This window comes from Schistocerca serialis, chromosome 2, assembly GCF_023864345.2.
Source record: "Schistocerca serialis cubense isolate TAMUIC-IGC-003099 chromosome 2, iqSchSeri2.2, whole genome shotgun sequence".
Classification (NCBI taxonomy): Eukaryota; Metazoa; Arthropoda; class Insecta; order Orthoptera; family Acrididae; genus Schistocerca; species Schistocerca serialis.
In genome coordinates, this window is record NC_064639.1 from 905,243,873 (window position 1) to 905,262,956 (window position 19,084).

The window sequence follows — 19,084 nt, forward strand, 5'->3', positions numbered from 1 at the left end:
TGTCACCACAGTGCATTATTAACTTATGGGTATACGAGGCATGCATAAAAATTCAGCCTCGATTTTCTCGAAAAGTAGATGGCGTCGCATGAAGAGCCGCTAGCCAGGTACTCGGGGTAGGTTCCTCTACAACATACCTAAGACTCATCAAAACACGTGATTAACAAGTCTGATGGTCGCCATGTAAGTGTGAAGCAAATCATCTGTTAGCTGCCCCATCAGTTCTGTATTCATACCGTGTTCTTTTAATTTCGGAAGGCATTCTATATATGGAGGTGCACTGCTGTTTGGCGAACAAAACACGAGCTTACCGAGTGTAGAAGCAGAAGTGGATTGAGAACTTCCTAGCAGATGGAGATGGGACTCAACACGTCCTTCGTAACGAGACGGTATATTATATACAACGTGGTAAGCTCCGCGAGGGTTTCCACAGACGCTGCTGTTGTCTGGAGGGTCGACCACTGTTGCACGGACTGCAAGCTGACACCGAACCTGAATAAAAGTAACGAACTGCGCATAGATAGGCGAAGAGATCCGCTACTGTTCGATTACGCTGTCGATGGTAAATCACTGGAAATAGAAACTATAGCAAAACACGCAGATGTAAGTGTCCGAAGTGACGTCAGATGGAATGATCATATAAAACTAATCATAAGAAAAATGCGGGCTGAACAAGAACTCCATTGGCAAAATGTGAAGGTTGCTTTGGGATATTTTCAGAGTATTTTGGTTCAAGGGACCCGTGTTTTCTTATGGCTTCTTACAGAGGGATTGAATTTAGTTTGATTCTTCCCGCTTGCAGCGGTATTGCATTGAAAATATTGTATCTGCACAGAAGTGCAAATGTCGACGGTACTCGCTGTGCGTTTGTTCGGAGAGAAACTTGTTACATTCAGTCACGGTACTTGCTCTTCATAACTGTGAGGCCTGCTTTAGTCTTGGTCGTTAATTCCGCATTCGTTACGGTTCGGGGTTTGATTTTCCGACAGTGTTAGTTACACGTTAACAGTGATACACAGCTGAACGGGTCGGTTTACCTATAAAGAATCTGCCGATACGCATTCATCTATCAATGCACTGAATGCAGTGGTGCTAAGTTCAGCTATTATCGCAGGCAATCACGTCACGGTAGTTTTGCGTCTGTACATAGGCGCCCACGAATAACCATACCCTTTCGTGTAACTACGTTTCGATGGCTGCCTAAAGGCTTTGTCGCTGTTGTAAAGTATTTTCACAGAAATAAAGATAATTATGGTAACAAAGTCGAATAAATCGTAATTACAAAATTACTCTGTAAAGAACCACGGTAAACGATAGGCCCCTTCCATGAAAATATTGAGCAAATATACCTCAACAACTTCTGAAATTTTGTCGGAGGAGTTCTGTTTCTCGCTATAGGTGTGAGACTGAGATATGCTGGGATAAGAAGAATTGTATTTAATACATTGATGAAAGAAGTGGCTTAGAAAACAATCGTTCGGCCGATTTCTGATTTTTACTTTTCGATCTGTGATTCTTCCAGATTAGATTAATGGAAGAGGGAGAGAGAGAGAGAGAGAGAGAGAGAGAGAGAGAGAGAGAAAAGAGCGGTGCGTCTCCTCTCGGAATCATTTCGTTACCGGGAGAGCTTTACAGAAATGCTCATTCGTTACCGGGAGAGCTTTACAGAAATGCTCAACGAACCGCAAGGGGACACGCTACAAGAGAGTTGTAGTGCATTGCAGAGACGTTTATTGTTAGAATTCCACACATCGCAAGAAGAGTAGGGCTACACATTGCATTGTTGTACATACAGCTATCGGAATGCCCACGACTCATGCGGTGACTTACTTCCACGCACCTTTAACGAATGGGAAACGAAAAGGGGGAAGGCGACACTACTACGCAAAGTACCCTCCGTCACACACCGTAAGGTGTCTTGCGGAGTATAGATGTAGATCGAGACATAGTCTGAGCTTTTGTGACGAAATGCTGTGGGGGAGACTGCTGTCGCATGTGAGAAGGATCCGAATACGGCTGATGTGGTGGACGCAGGGAAAATGACGAAAGGAAGCGAGATGTGGGTCTGACGTACACAGGGCGCCAACCGGACAGCGCGCGTGTGGAAATGCGTGTGCCCTGCTCCAGCGTGTCTGGCCTCAATTGCTTTGTTTACGTCTCGAGATGCGTGTCGTTCGTGCCGCGCACGCATTACGCGTGAGGAGGGGGAGGAGATGTTCCGAGCCTGGCGATGCTTGAGTAACGTACAGCGGCAATCCATACGAGTGCACGGGTCATTAGCTGCATTAAAGCTCCTTTTACACGATCGACTTTCTTGTCCCGACTGACTGCTCAAGACAAGAGCGTCTACTGCAGCGCCCCTGGCGTTTTGTTTCCGTACCGACTCTAGTCTGTTTTGAGTGGTCATTTCCGTTTACACGTTAGCGTCAGAATTGTGAGAGCTTTGAATGGTGAAAGTGAGGTTACGAGAGGCTATATTTTGGACGGGAAAATCGAAATATAGTGACAAAACGTAGGAATGAATAAAGACAATAGAGTTTATTAATGAGCAAAGCAGAATTCATAGAGGAAGTTCGTGGTGAAGGTCGTGTGGTAAATTCTCTATCCCCTTACCCGCCTGCTTAGCTTCGTGGTAACATGTTTGCCTACATTACAACGGGCGCTGGTTCGATTTCCGGCTGGGTTGGGAATTTTCTCCGCTCGTGGACTGGGTGTTGTGTTGTCCTCGTCATCCTTTCGTCATCATCACCGACACGCAAGTCATCCAATGTGGCGTCGACTGAAATAAGACTTGCAACCTGGCGGCAGGACTTCCCCGGTTGGGGCCTCCTGGCCGAAAAAAACCACACGTCCATTTCGTTTCTACAATTTTTGTACACTCCTGAGAACTGAAAGAATAGGAAAAGTGTCACCATTTTAGAAAATATACATGTAGATTATGACTAGTTACTACGGTGCTAAAGTTTTATACTTGACATGGCCAAACTTTAGCTTGCAGTAGTTTGGTGTCAATCGCTTCTGAAGAAGGCCAAATTATTTTGGCTGAAACCTGGGTAAAGTTTGGTTTCTATTTGCAACCGAGGCTGACGTGTTACATGTTCCTCAGTAGTGTGCTTACATTTCGCGGCGTGCGGTTGCAGCGGTGGCGGTTATAAAGCTAAGTACAGACAATCTCTTTGTGAGCTGAATTCGAATATTAAATTTAGTAGTTTTCAATAGTTCTTCCAAATATTAGCAGTGTGTTTACATTTCGCGCGTGCAGTTGCAGCTGTAGCGGTTCTTACTTTAAGTTCTGACAAAGTTGTTTGTGCACTCTTGTACAGTTATTAAATTCAACAGTGTCTCGTGCTATTTCTGACAAAATAACTATTTAATAAACTTTCGCCCACTATGTTTTTTGAGTTGTTTGTGCGTTGTAGTCGTTGAGTGTTCCAGTGACCGCTTGAATTTTTGGTTTTAGCTATGAAATTGTGTGAAGTTCTGGTGGTATTTGTATTAGTTGTGGTTTAATAGTATTAATAAAAGTTGTTACTTTCTTAGTGGAGAGAAAATTTCGAGACCACTAATGTTAGTTCTTTAAATGGTTCTACTGTAGTAACTGCAGAAAGAAGTATCCTTTATTGTATGATTATAAGATAGCGGAACAAACGCTGGTAGCAGCTACTTCTGTAAAATATCTGGGAGTATGCGTACGGAACGATTTGAAGTGGAATGATCATATAAAAATAATTTTTGGTAAGGCGGGTGCCAGGTTGAGATTCATTGGGAGAGTCCTTAGAAAATGAAGTACATCAACAAAGGAGGTGGCTTACAAAACACTTATTCGGCCTATTCTTGAGTATTGCTCATCAGTGTGGGATCCGTACTAGGTCGGGTTGACAGAGGAGATAGAGAAGATCCAAAGAAGAGCGGCGCGTTTCGTCACAGGGTTATTTGGTAAGCGTGATAGCGTTACGGAGATGTTTAGCAAACTCTGCAAGAGAGGCGCTCTGCATCGCGGTGTAGCCTGCTGTCCAGGTTTCGAGACGGTGCGTTTCTGGATGAGGTATCGAATATATTGCTTCCCCCTACTTATACCTCCCGAGGAAATCACGAATGTAAAATTAGAGAGATTCGGGCGCGCACGGAGGCTTTCCGGCAGTCGTTCTTCCCGCGAACCATACGCGACTGGAACAGGAAAGGGAGGTAATGACAGTGGCACGTAAAGTACCCTCCGCCACACACCGTTGGGTGGCTTGCGGAGTATAAATGTAGATGTAGATGTATTTTCTCGAGAAAATGTCCACTTACAAACACGTCATAGTATATGTAGTACGCTGTAAATAGCGCCCTTTTGCTTTATCATTTGTATCTTGTTTTCTTGCTAAGTACCAAATAACAACGAAAATTATTTTTCTCGTTTACCATGTCTGAGCTTTTCGCAGTTGAAATAATTTTCAATAAAAACGTTTATATATTTACGTTCTTATTCGCGCATAGTTTAGGTGTTTTTCTCTGTAAAACGCAAATGCTTTTTGCTTCCAGATATTTCGGCTCTCTCGTAGGAGAACACTAGTAGGTAGGAAAAAATTTGAGGACCTTGTGTAACTTTTTAATATGCAACGAAAACAAAGCAAACAAAATAACAAAGATTAAGAACAGACGAAAGCATAAAATCATTTCTATAATACGAGTGAGTTCGACCAGAATAGGTTATAAATTCCCATGTTAGCAGACGCCGCTGTAGTCCTGCGCATGCGCAGCGTGCAGCAAACTCGGAATCTTAGAACTCCGCACTCGGCACGATGTACGGATCATTGACGTTACAAACACACTCGCGTCGCAGCTGGTTGCTGGTTTACACACGGGCACGAAAGTCGCACGCACTTCGAGTAGGCGATTTTGACCAGGAAGGCGCTCGTGTAAAACGGGCTAAAGCGGTTTGAAGATGTATGTGATCATTCACTTCAGCACGAATGGGACGTTTGGAGTACGTTAATCTGTGCTGGCAGGATGAGTAAAGGTGAGGCGAGGTCGTGCAGAGGCGCTGCTGACAGCTGGGCACACGTTCCGAACAGCTGGCGCACGCACCAGGCAAGCGCCTGCGTGAGGAGTCGAGGCCAGTTCAAGAGCGCGCCGGAACGCGGCCCGGCAGGTAGCGACTAGCGAGCAGGTGCGGCGTATCGCTTCTCTACGGCTGATACAGTGCCGCGAGTAGAGCAAGCGCCTCCATCAGCGAAATGCTGTGGGCGTCAACTGTATGCGGAACACTACAATCCAGTTTTGAACATCGCGGGTGGTTTTCTACAAACACTGACCGCTCTCCAAAAAGCAAGGGAAAATAATGAGTAAGTGGGTTCGTGCGATAGAAGACAGAACGGTCGGCAAAAATCACCCCTTATGTAATCTACATCTACATCTACATTTATACTCCGCAAGCCACCCAACGGTGTGTGGCGGAGGGCACTTTACGTGCCACTGTCATTACCTCCCTTTCATGTTCCACTCGCGTATGGTTCGGGGGAAGAACGACTGCCGGAAAGCCTCCGTGCGCTCTCGAATCTCTCTAATTTTACATTCGTGATTTCCTCGGGAGGTATAAGTAGGGGGAAGCAATATATTCGATACCTCATCCAGAAACGCACCCTCTCGAAACCTGGCGAGCAAGCTACACCGCGATGCAGAGCGCCTCTCTTGCAGAGTCTGCCACTTGAGTTTGCTAAACATCTCCGTAACGCTATCACGCTTACCAAATAACCCTGTGACGAAACGCGCCGATCTTCTTTGGATCTTCTCTATCTGCTCTGTCAACCCGACCTGGTACGGATCCCACACTGATGAGCAATACTCAAGTATAGGTCAAACGAGTGTTTTGTAAGCCACCTCCTTTGTTGATGGACTACATTTTCTGAGGACTCTCCCAATGAATCTCAACCTGGCACCCGCTTTACCAACAACTAATTTTATATGCTCATTCCACTTCAAATCGTACCGCACGCACACTCCCAGATATTTTACAGAAGTAGCTGCTACCGGTGTTTGTTCCGCTATCATATAACAATACAATAAAGGTTTTTCCTTTCTATGTATTCGCAGTATATTAAATTTGTCTTTGTTAAGGGTCAGTTGCTACTCCCTGCACCAAGTACCTATCCTCTGCAGATCTTCCTGCAATTCGCTGCAATTTTCTAATGCTGCAACTTCTCTGTATACTACAGCATCATCCTCGAAAATCCGCATGGAACTTCCGACACTATCTACTAGGTCATTTATATAGCAGGTGATCAAAACGTCAGTGTAAATTTGAATAAATCACGGAATAATGTAGATAGAGAGGTACAAATTGACACACATGCTTGGAATGACATGGGGTTTTATTAGAACCAAAAAATACAAACGTTCAAAAAATGTCTGACAGATGGCACTTCGTCTGATCAGAATAGCATTAATTAGCATAACAAAGTAAGACAAAGCAAAGATGATGTTCTTTACAGGAAATGCTCAATATGTCCACCATCATTCCTCAACAATAGCTGTAGTCGAGGATTAATGTTGTGAACAGCACTGTAAAGCATGTCCGGAGTTATGGTGAGGCATTGGTAGCGGATGTTGTCTTTCAGCATCCCTAGAGATGTCGGTCGATCACGATACACTTGCGACTTCAGGTAATCCCAAAACCAATAATCGCACGGACTGAGGTCTGGGGTCCTGGGACGCCAAGCATGACGAAAGTGGCGGCTGTGCACACGATCATCACCAAACGACGCGCTCAAGAGATTTTTCACGCGTCTAGCAATACTTTGTTTTATTTTTGGTTCTAATAAAACCCCATGTCATTCCAAGCATGTGTGTCAATTTTTACCTCTCTATCTACATTATTCCGTGGTTTATTATGTTTTCAAATTTATACTGACTTTTTGATCACCCGGTATATTGTGAAAAGCAATGGACCCGTAGGCGTCTGTCCATTGAGAACAACATGTTGTGTCCTGTAAATCTGAAGAGAGGGGGGGGGGGGGGGTGAAAAATGAACGCGGGATCTCCTGCTTCCTAGGCAGTTGCGTTAACCACTGTGCCATCGAGACACTAGACACAGTGTTTACCTCAAATGCGCGGACAATCTAGGTACCCCCCCGCCCCCTGCTGACCCACGTTCTCGATCCAGCGCCACCTATCCGCACTCCCCGGCCATGTTCTCCATGCTTGCTAATTTTAGGGTCGAACGACATTGTACATCCGCATTGAAGTGTCTGAATTCATTGTCCATCGATGTGAATCAGTTGTACGAATGCGTGGTGTCTCCTTTTTCGGACACCACGCATTCATGAAATAATTAACCTAAATAGATGTTATACAGCGTTTTTAGAACTGATGGTCAATATTCAGTGATATGAAAGGAATGATCATTCGAAACAAAACAAAAATCAAGTAAACATGGGCTCTAAACCGCGTAGCCTAAGAGCTATGAGCAGTTATTGAACTTCGATAGTGTGAAACAAATCTCGCCGGACGCTGTGGCCGAGCGGTTCTAGGCGCTTCGGTCTGGAACCGCGCTGCTGCAACGGTCGCAGGTTCGAATCCCGCCTCGGGCATGGATGTGTGTGATGACCTTAGGTTAGTTAGGTTTAAGCAGTTCTGAGTTCTAGGGGAGTGATGACCTCAGATGTTAAGTCCCATAGTGCTAAGAGCCATTTGAATTATTTCGAGTGGGGCACACAATTTTGTTTTATGGTTCTACACATCTGTTCCGCAAACCATTGTACAGTGCATTGCGGGTGGTTTATCGTATCAATATTATTGATTTCATGTCCTACTCCGTTCGTGTGTTAGGCGAGGAAAAAATGACTGACTGTATGTCTGTCTATTATTCTCGTGATCGCTATGCATTGTATACGATCATGGAAGCAGAGTGGTCACAGAGCCGTACTCCAAAAGAGTTCCGCGAAATTTAGTCAACACGGTTCAGCGAGAACTACGCCGTCTTTCTTCCAAGGATCCCATTTAAGTTACCCAAGCATTTCTGCTACACATTCGGATGGTCCATTAGGAGCTGTTACGATTCTACCAGCGCGTCTCGGAATTCCTTCGATGTTTGTTGTCATGGTTACTTGATAAAGCCTCGAGACACAGGAAAAATACTCTACAATTTGTCGCTCTGGGATCGTCTGTGCTTCTAGCTTAGCAGACGCATTGAATTTTCGCAGAACCGTTCTGACAAATCGAAGTTCAAATGGTTCAAATGGCTCTGAGCACTATGGGACTTAACTGCTGTGGTCATCAGTCCCCTAGAACTTAGAACTACTTAAACCTAACTAACCTAAGGACATCACACACATCCATGCCCGAGGCAGGATTCGAACCTGCGACCGTAGCGGTCGCGCGGTTCCAGACTGTAGCGCCTAGAACCCCTCGGCCATTCCGGCAGGCCCAAATCGAAGTCTTCCGAGCGCTGTCCATAGTAGTGATTTTGCGCGATTGCCCTGTTTCATGTCGCTTCTTAACATTCCTAAATACTTATACGCCGTGACGCACTTCAAGTGTTCACTGCTAATCTTGTAATCAGATGCCGTACTGTTTTTTATGTTTTAGGCATTACCTTATGCAGTATATATCCATATTTAAACAGAATGGCTATTCATTATGACGGGGAAATTTTTCCCACATTCCTTACGATGGTCCAAGTACGAGATACTTTCGTGAACAGAACGGGATCGTCAGCGAAGAATGTCGCAGTGCTGCTGAGCCTCTCTGATATATATATATATATATATATATATATATATATATATATATATATATATATATATATATATAATAAGAACATCAGAGGTCCTGATATACTTATTTGCGCCACACCCGATATTAGTTTCGTTTCTGCGGAACGTGCGCCCTCCTGTATAACGTATTGGAGTCCATTAGTCAAACATTCATTGAGGCACTTACGTATTTCCGAATACACTCCGTATGATGTATCTCATAATACTCTTAAATCTTATAACGACGCAGACATTAAAGCCACTGACGCGTTTAAGAAAAATATAACTCTACAGCTAATGTAACAGCATCCGAAAATTGTTCAAAAGTAGTGATTTAACACATGTTAATTCTGGTGATGAAATTTTCACAAAATTATCTGTGAAATGCGCTGCAAGATCTGATCCGGTTACATCCCAGTGAAATGTTCGTACGACTGTCAGCGTGCGTATGTAAATTTAACATTCCTGGGATAATGGAAGGTTCCACAACGAAAGTTTCATCGGTAACTCACCCTAAGTTTATTCTCCAGGACCCTTCGCGACGTACTTGACGAGGGGTTAGTTACATAGCCAGTAACGCAGTTTGCGTAAATTTACATTAGCGCGGTTCGTCAGTGTTGCTTCATCAGTAAAGAGCTCACGCATAAAAAATGTAGTGCCGTCTCTTAAGCGTCACAGAGCATATTGGAAACATGGTGCATTAACAGATGAAATGGAGGAATGTGTCCAATCAGACGTAAAAGTGACTTCGGGCGTACCTCAAGGAAGTGTAATAGTACTAAAGAAATGGCTCTGAGCACTATGGGACTTAACATCTGTGGTCATCAGTCCCCTAGAACTTAGAACTACTTAAACCTAACTAACCTAAGGACATCACACACATCCATGCCCGAGGCAGGATTCGAACCTGCGACCGTAGCAGTCGCGCGGTTCCGGACTGCGCGTCTAGAACCGCTAGACCACCGCGGCCGGCGTAAGAGAACTCATACAGTTTGCAATACACAGAGTGTAAATTTTAAGTTGACAAACCAGAATAACTCGAAAAATAAGATTCACACGAAAAAGTGTGTAGAATCGAAAGTTGCTTATTTTCGAGGGGGACATCTGCTGGTGCTAAATTTAGGCTGCCACCCCAGGCCCCCGGGGTTGGGGTGGGAGGCAACTTTAAAATTTCAAATGAGAACACCCATTTTTTATTGCAGAATCAGATTATACATAAAAAGCTATGTACATTTTGTCTTAAAAAATTGGTTTGATTCTTGGTAGATGGCGCTTAATTCAAGAAAATCCATGTTCTATTTCTTGCGTGGAAAATGGTTACGGATAAATAAAAAATACTTATTTACTTTGTAAATTTAGATTCGCTAAAACTAAAAATCTCCCTCTCTCCCCATAGGGTGGAGTTTGAGAGAGAGGAATCAGAGTTTTACAAACGTTGACCCAAATACTGTATTATTTTTTTCCGCACATTAAAAAAAAAAAGGTTTAAATGGCTCTGAGCACTAAGGGACTTAACTTCTGAGGTCATCAGTTCCCTAGAACTTAGAACTACTTAAACCTAACTAATCAAGGACATCACACACATCCATGCCCGACGCAGGATTCGAACCTGCGACCGTAGCAGTCGTGCGGTTCCAGACTGTAGCGCCTAGAACCGCTCGGCCACTCCGGCCGGCTCCACAGATTCGGATAAGTTTTTGTTTCGTGGTCATGAGGCCACACCACTTTTAATTATCAAACAAATCATCTGATTAGCTAACTAACTATCCAGACATCCTACTTACTAACGAGTGAACTAATTTTTTATTTATCCGTAACCATTTTACAAGCAAAAATAAGAACATGGATTTTATTGAATTACAGCGCCAACTACCAAGAATCAAAACAATTTTTAAGACAAAATGTACGTAGTTTCTTACGTAGAATCTGATTCTGCAATAAAAAATGGGGGTTCCCATTTGAAATTCTAAAGTTGCTCCCGTCCCACCCCAAGGGGGCTGGGTTGGCGGGCTAATTTTAGCACCAGTAGATGTCCCCCTAGAAAATAATCAACTTTGGATTCTACACTTTTTTTCGTTTGAAGCTAATTTTTTGGGTTATTCTGGTTTATCAACTTAAAATTTACACCCTGTATACAGATTGTCCCAGAAATGTTGTGACAAACTTCTAGGGAAGGTGGGGTACGTCATAAGGATGAGAACTGCATAGCAACCCATGACCGGAAACGACGACGTGCGCCGTCGGGTGGTGCTGTACACGAGAGTTCTAGAGGGAGACGCGCCCTCGCTAATCGGTTTACCGTACCCTGATTTGTTTCTGTGGGGAGTCATGAAACTCTCGAGTCGAGTCTGGAACGGATCTCGTGGCAAGAATCGTCTGCGCAGCTGCAGCTGCTATAATCGAAGAACCTCCCGGAGCGTTCGAGCGTTTCCGTCAGTCAATGCTTCGTCGGTGACAGCCATTGTGTGGCGTCTGGTGGTGCGGACTTCGAGCATCTGTTGTAACGTTGGAGCTATATTCCTGTCGTACACCATGTGTACTCTTTATGTCCAAAGATATGTTTCAAATGAATCACTCTCCCGTTTCCTTTCGGATCTTCGACCTCTCAAGTTTGCGGCCATAGGTTGCCGTGCATTTCTCAATCCTTATGATGTGCTGCACCTCCCCCAGAGGTTTGTCACAACATTTCTGGGACACCCTATATAAATAACGTCGTAGATAACGTCGGAAGTCCCTTGAAGCTCTTCGCAGACGATGCTGTTGTACACAGACAAACTACAACGATAAAAAATTATAGCGAGTTCTGGGAAGAACTGTAGAAGGTCCACAGTAGGTACAGAGACAGACCGCTGATCCCATACGTAATCAAACGCAGCGTATTGTGCATAAACAGGCAAAGTGACCAGTACTGTGTGATTAAGCAGTTGCCGATCAGTTACTTTTAAAAAAAGCACTCCGTCTTCAGGCCACAAGTGGCCCATCGGGACCATCCGACAGCCGTGTCATCCTCAATAAGGATGCGGATAGGAGGGGCATGTGGTCAGCACACCGCTCTCCCGGTCATTATGATGGTTTTCTTTGACCGGTGCCGCTACTATTCGGTCGAGTATCTCCTCAGTTGGCATCACGAGGCTGAGTGCACCCCGAAAAATGGCAACAACTCATGGCGGCCCGGATGGTCAACCATCCAAATGCCGGCCACGGCCGACAGCCCTTAACTTCGGTGATCTGATGGGAACCGGTCTATCCACTGCGGCAAGGCCGTTGCCAATCACTTTTAAGCTCCTACCTTAATTAAATATCTGGGACTATGCGCACCGAACGATTTAAAATAGGAGGACCATATAAAAATAATCATAGAAAAAGGACATGCGAGACTGAGATTCACTGGAAAAATTTTCAGGAATTGTAGTCTACTCGCGAAGAAGGTTACTAAAAAAAAAAAAAAAAAAAAAAAAAAAAAAAAAAAAAAAAAAAACAACCTCTTGCTAGACCGATATTTGAACGAGGCTCGTCACTATGGGATCCTTACCAGTTTGGATTAATAGATAAAACAGAGAAGATTCAAAGAATAGCAGCGTGTTTTGTTACGAGTTCTTTTGGCAAGCGTCAAAGCTGCACGAAGATACTGAAGGGACCTTACCGCCAGACGCTTCAGCAAAAGATTCATGCATGACGGCGCTGTTCCTGTTAAAATTCGGACAGCATACGTTCTTAAAGGAGTCAACCGAAATATAGCTTCGAACTACATATATTTCGCGATAATACCATGGAGGCGAGATTAGGAGAGGTTCGGGCTGGTAAAGAGACTTCCGGCGAGAGTTCTTCCCGCGCACAAGTAGCGACTGGAACAGGAAAGCAACGAAGTAGAAAGCTACACAAAGTATCCTCAGCCACACACTATGAGGCGGCTGGTGGAGTGTAGAAGTAGATGCTGGCTCATCCCACATTCCTTGGCGAAACGTCTCGAGCCACAGTGCGCATCGATAAGCGACGCAGACACAACATGCCCTCCGTGTGCCGTGTCTGTTGCAGTCGTCTTGCTCGTCCTCTGACGTCATGCAGCACGTCACACTAGTGTCCTGATAGTGCGTGCAGGTGCCTCGAGCGCTGGACACCCTCGTACTGTTCTGACACAATTTCTCTGACAACCAGTTTACGCAAGTAGCATACCTAACTTCTCGTTCTTGTTGTGCATGTCTGCCCGGAGAGAACTTCCAGACATTAATGAGCTGTCATATTATGCACGGTACGTCGACACACGGCACGATTCCTGCTAATTCTGCAGAAAGAAGGCCGTCCGCTGTAGCCAAGCGGTTCTAGGCGCTTCAGCCCGGGACCGCGCTGCTGCTATGGTCGCAGGTTCGAATCCTGCCTCGGGCATGGTTGTGTGTGATGTCCTTAGGTTAGTTAGGTTTACGTAGTTCTAAGTCTAGGGGACTGATGATCTCAGATGTTAAATCCCATAGTGCTTAGAGCCATTTGAACCATTTTTTTTTTTTTTTTTTTTGCAGAACGTAGGCGTAAACACCACGACGAACGCCAACGTGACAGCACCACCGGCGGGCGTTTGTTCCACAGCAGCGGGATCCATCGGCACTGTATCTCAGTTGCAGCACATATTTCCGGTGACAACTTTTATAAAATCTAGAAAAAACGAATCTACTTGATATCTTCTGAGTCGTCCCGGCTTAATTCTCGCGCCCGTGCAAAACTGAGTGATAACGATATTAGTCTCAGCAGCGTTGAAAAACATATAATGTCACTAAAATAAGTAAAGATCCACGACCCGACGGAATACCTGTCAGATATTACACAGAATTCGCGGCTGAGTTAGGTCCTCTTTCAAAAGTGACGTACCCTAGATCCAACGAACAAAAACCGGTGGCCAGTGGTTGGAGGAAACCACATTTCACACAGTGTTCAAGAAGAGTAGCAGAACTGATCCACAAAACTACCGCCCAATATCATTGAAATGCGTTTGTTGTAAAATATTAAAACATTTTCCGAGCTCAAACGAAATGAGGTATCTCACACAGAATGACGTCCTCGTGCCGACCAATAAGGATTCTGAAAACATCGACAGTGCGAAACATAACTTGCGCTTTTCTCATATGATATGCTGAAACCTACAGACAACGCCAATCAGGTGGATGCAGAATTTCTCAACTTCCGGAAAACATTTGACTCAGTGCCACACTTTAACTTAATGTCGAAAGCATGATCACAAGGGGCAACAAGCGAAGTTCTTGATTTGACTGAGAAGGACGCAGCGTATTGTTTTGGCTGGAGAGTCGCGACAAATTTAGAAGAAATTTCACGTGTGACGCAGGGAAATGTGTTCAGATCCTTGTTGTTCACACTGTATATCAGTGTCCTGGGCACAATGTTAACAATAACCTCAGACGTTTTGGAAGTGCTACTATTATCAACGATGAAGTAATGTCTAAAAAAGCTGCAAAAAATTAAGGTATATGTTCTTACGATTTGAGAGTGGTGCAAAGACAGACAACCTGATTTCAGCGTTCAGAAATTTTTTTTGGACGTCACAAAATTAAAACCTTGGTATACTACAATCAAAATGTCATTGAGTTACAATTGTTGTCGGCTCGTAAAAATAACTGCGTCGAACAATATGTACGGATATGAAATAAAATGACCACATAGGCTCAGTCGTAGATAACATATATGGCTGATACGTCGCAGTGGTAGACAGCGCAGAAACACAGTCGACAAAGCAAATTGCTTACAAAGCACTAGTGCGACGCTTCTTAGAACATAGTGCGAGGTGCCGGGGCAACCAGTGTATTTAACACTAAATTCTTCTAGAATCTACATATGTAACTAACTCCGACTTTTGCTGTTGCACATGGATTAAAAAATATACGCGAACTGACTGTAATCAACCCTGCAAGTGGAGTAGAGAAGAGTTTGGCACCTGCAATAATTTAATTTGATAAATAAGTTAAATAAAGGAAGGTTTCATTAACGTAGTGAGAAATGATGGGTTGCTCTACCGATTAACAGAATGAAAGTTCTGTCCAAAATAACAATATGATTTATTAAGACTAAACACAAAATAATAAACAAAAACACATGAAACATTTATAATACATCAAATTGGCTCAAATTGGATACTCAAACAAACGCTGTGAAGGTGAAGTTGTCCCTAAACTAGATTGTGAGGTTTATGACGAAGTGGTATGTGGAGCCAATTCCTTGCCACTCAAATCTTAAGAGAGACACACAGCTAACCCAACATTAATTGCTGCTACTCAAGACAGAACAAAGTTAGAAAAAGACGAACAGGCGCGCTCTGCTGAGCTCTGATTATCACTTAGGAAAATCCCTATCTGCCGGTGCTGCGGACATACATTACCAAACTGTCTTCTTAACTGCCAGAACACGATCTGGCGTACCGGAGGCGATGGCTTGTTGCTTCGACGTCCTCGACCGAAAGGCGAGAGCCGACTACCAAGAGCACCCGTACAGGCCGAACACACAACATTCCCGCCCCCACGACAGTGGCCGTGGTTAAACGTCCCAATCAGCAACTCGAAAACCGGCGGAAAATTCCACTCCATTGCCGGAGCACTACCATTCCACCAATGGAGATTCTTGGCGCCAATTTCTGCGCTGACTTTGCTACGTCACGGAGCTATGCCCTGAGCAAGCCAATCACAGTTACTATCTTGCAGAAAGCCCGGGAATTTTCCCGCCACAACTGCCTGGGTACACAAGTCATTCCCACGCCTCGCTGGTAGCCCGCCAGAAAGTGTTTTCGCTAAGATTCTGCGAAGTAACGGAACCTCTAGCCCAGCCGCTACTTCATACCCCTCCGGGCGTGTCTTTTGACAATGTCGGCGTCTGCAAAGCATTCACTCGACTTCCTCACACCCGTCGGCTTAACCCTTTCCAGATCAGCGGTGCCCGCCTGTCACCGGACCACCCGGGTGACGAGAGACGCTGCTTGGGAAGTCCGCGTGTGAAGGAATAGCGACTTTTCACTGCATGCAATTAGAGAGGAAAATCGTAAGATAGAAATATGAGAGGGGGCTCATGCCACCTCTCAATAGTACAGCTTGTGGGATTCATACAAAATTGGACAGATAGGCGATATCGAAGGCATACGAAGGATGACATCACGAATGCTTGCAGGCCTGTCTTGCCCATGGTAAGCATCACTGACGTCCTGCAAGACCTTATCTGGCAGAGAAATACATGAACTGTCCCGCGGGATCCTACTTACTATGGAACCGGAAGGAACTCTAAGAAGTTCAGTGGGAAGTACCCACTGCCTTGCACTTCAAAGTGGCTTGCAGAATATGGATGTAGATGTAAATACACCACCGGAGCAGGAGCGGCACTGTCAAAATGACTTGGACGACAGTATTAGGTGTAATTATTGAGATTTGCAGATAATTCGTGAGAAAGTTTCATCCGTTCAAACAGTAGTAACATGCTGTCGGATCTAGAGGCATTATCAGTTCGAAGGAAATGTTAGCTGTAGTAGACCCTGACTGCAGTGTTAATCTCGTTTTGTTCACGAGTCTGATGAAGTTGTAGATTTCGGTGTGCGAGTGAATGCACCGCTTAATGACTAAAAAAAAATGCATCCCTGATACGTTTGTTTTCTAAACAAAATGCGTGCTTAAACAGCTCCAATACGAGTTAACGGTGTCGTGCAAATTATTAAGGATTAACAGTACGATGTGAAGTGCATCGATCACTTGTACTCGGCTGTAGGTAAAGGAAACAGCAGAATTCAGTTTACTGTAGCAAACTGAAAAAAAACTTGCGTTTTGTGTTCGAATGATGTTACCTGCACGCTGTATACTTGGTTTGCGCTCTAGTGTGTTTGTTCACACTGCAGGCAGGACTTACACGGGGCTTTGACCACGTAAGACTTTCGGAGGTACGATCTCCCATCTGGTCGTTTGCTTCACGGGAAAGCGAAACGACAGTTCAGAGAAATCGCAGCTAGCAGATATTCGAGGATTGTCTAATATCTCCGGACACCTACTCACAAAGCTGAAAGACCGAGTTTTAGCGAAGAATCTACTACTTTTTTCTATACGTACAACTCGTGTTAGTAAAATTAGACCAGTAGCAAGTGTCACAGAGGCACGTACTGTTTTTCTTCATACTTCTTCCGTAAACCGATCGATGAGAATCTTAAATTCATGTTACAATAAACAACGACGTAGCCACTCACTTCAGAATGATACGTGTTGATGTAAATACGATGTAGAATGTAGACCGCACACAAAATTTCGAGAAAAGCAGTTTGGCTGGAATGCTAGTTAGTTCGTACGTTCGAGTCCTGAAATACATGAGCAGTCTCATCCGTTTAGTTTTTACTTGGCACCGTCCTGATTTTCGAAGATTTTAGCGAATGGTCAACTCTACTCTACCGTTCAAAACACCACACCGAGGCGAAGTTAAATAACCAAATGCAAGTTAATATGGTTTCACGTTAAAAATAAGAACAAAAGATTTATAAAACTTTGTTAACTTAAAATGAGTGAAAAACACTCGAAACTTACCACAGGATTTTGTCAGTCGTCTCTTTGCAGCTGGCAAACTCTTTATAATGCATTCACGTAGGTCTTGGACGGGTAACCTCTTGAGAGACGAAAAACTGGTGTCTATAACTTTCTAAAACTAAACTTATGTCAGGGAACTTGAAACACGATCATTCACGTGCTTGTCTCAAAAAGGGCTAGCAAAACTTATGTTTTTAACTGAAAGGAGAGTAAAGACAATATATTTAAAAAATAGGGCGCGATAACCCGCCTCTTTTGTTACTCCTTCGTAAGGAAACACGCAAGAAAAACGGACCGAGATAACGAAACGACCAGCGGGGGTGGGCGCGACACACGCTGGAGGCGCAGACAGCTGAGGAGAGAGAGCAAAGCCTCTGGGCCGCTTCTTCACAGAGACGTCACGCGTGCGTCGGTTTCGCAATTAGTCGTCGGCGATGGGGCACGCAGAACTGTGTAGCATCCGGACAGGTTCGGGCATTAAGTATCTCCCGTCTTTGCGACACCCCCCCCTCCCCCCCCTACCACGACGCCACCGCGGTGGTGGTGGTGGGGGAAGACGGACCGGTCAGCGGCGCCCAGCCGGCTTCGTCCTTTTTCGCTCTTTTCCGTCACCCCTCGCCTAGTTGCAACCTTCGTTTATTGTCCCGGCTGTTGGCTTCTGGCGTGGTTTAATGCCGCTATCCGCACCGTAGTTAACCAAACACCACGGCGTAATCCGCGGGCAGCATTAAGCGGTTCCATCTCGCACGCAACCTGTACGAACCGATTGCGTTTATGTTACTGGAAGGACGTTTATGTCCTTTTGTTTAATGAAAGCGATTGCAGCACACACGGGCAGGCGTACTCTAACAAGGGATGTACACAAGTTGCGAACTGGTACAACGGAGTAAAAGCGGTTATTTTAATACAACAGTGACCTCACATTTGTTTACTTAATTGAACTACTGCGCGCCTTGAGGGTATGGTTAAAATTCGATGTTAAATCCTAAATACGAGTATTTGGTAAACACGTTACAACGAAATCCTATCCACACAGATTTTGCATTCCATTTATATTCATTCCTTCCGCTACTGTTAGTTTGGTGGATGATGGACCACGGAACTCCTTTCTTTTGTCTTATGAGTACTGATTTCTCATTTCCGAGCTAAGCGTTCCGGGGAGTCATCTTTCGAGTTATTTTCTACAATATAAGGCAAATTTCACGAATTTAGTGCGTACAGAAAATTTGACAAGGTTCATATTTCGAAAGAGAACAGTTTTTTGCGTGCTTTCAAGAATTATTAGTAGTAAAATGTAAACATAGTGTAAATATTGCTGCAGATTTGAAATTGCTAAAAACCCTGCTAGTTAAAGGTAGATCGTATACGGTTAACGGATACTTTTAGCCTCTGCCTCAGCTGTAGTAGCGGCGGAACATTTGAGGAGAAACTTGGAGGACATTTCATGTCAGTTTCCTGGTCATGCTGTAGTATCAAACTGTTTTTCAGGCGATTAACAGCAGCATCGGTACATTTGGAGAAATGCATGGTACACAATGCGCTGTCTTACAATGTATTTATTCACAACCGGTTCCGTTCATTGATCATCTTCACAGTATTTAAAGTATCTATTGTGACAACTTCACATATCATACATGTTATTTAACCTGAAAAGAAACGCTATGGCTGATTTGCAAACGTCAGAAAAAGATACTAAACGCCATAATACCGGCTTAAGCAAGCAGAAAACATTGAAAACATGGAACCATGTAACAGCAGTAAGAGCACAACACATAACACGAGCGTGCAGAATATCAGCCCAAC

At 44.3% G+C, this 19,084-nt stretch overlaps 1 protein-coding gene across 1 annotated transcript in view; it reads right to left on the bottom strand.

The window, feature by feature from the left end:
- LOC126458258 (sodium-coupled monocarboxylate transporter 1-like) overlaps window positions 1-17,720 on the bottom strand; it is a 118,890-nt gene extending 101,170 nt beyond the window's left edge. Inside the window, exon 1 of the mRNA XM_050095176.1 lies at window positions 17,282-17,720. The gene's annotated coding sequence lies outside the window, so the exon portion shown is untranslated. The remainder of the gene's footprint in view (window positions 1-17,281) is intronic.
- Window positions 17,721-19,084: the final 1,364 nt, after the last annotated feature.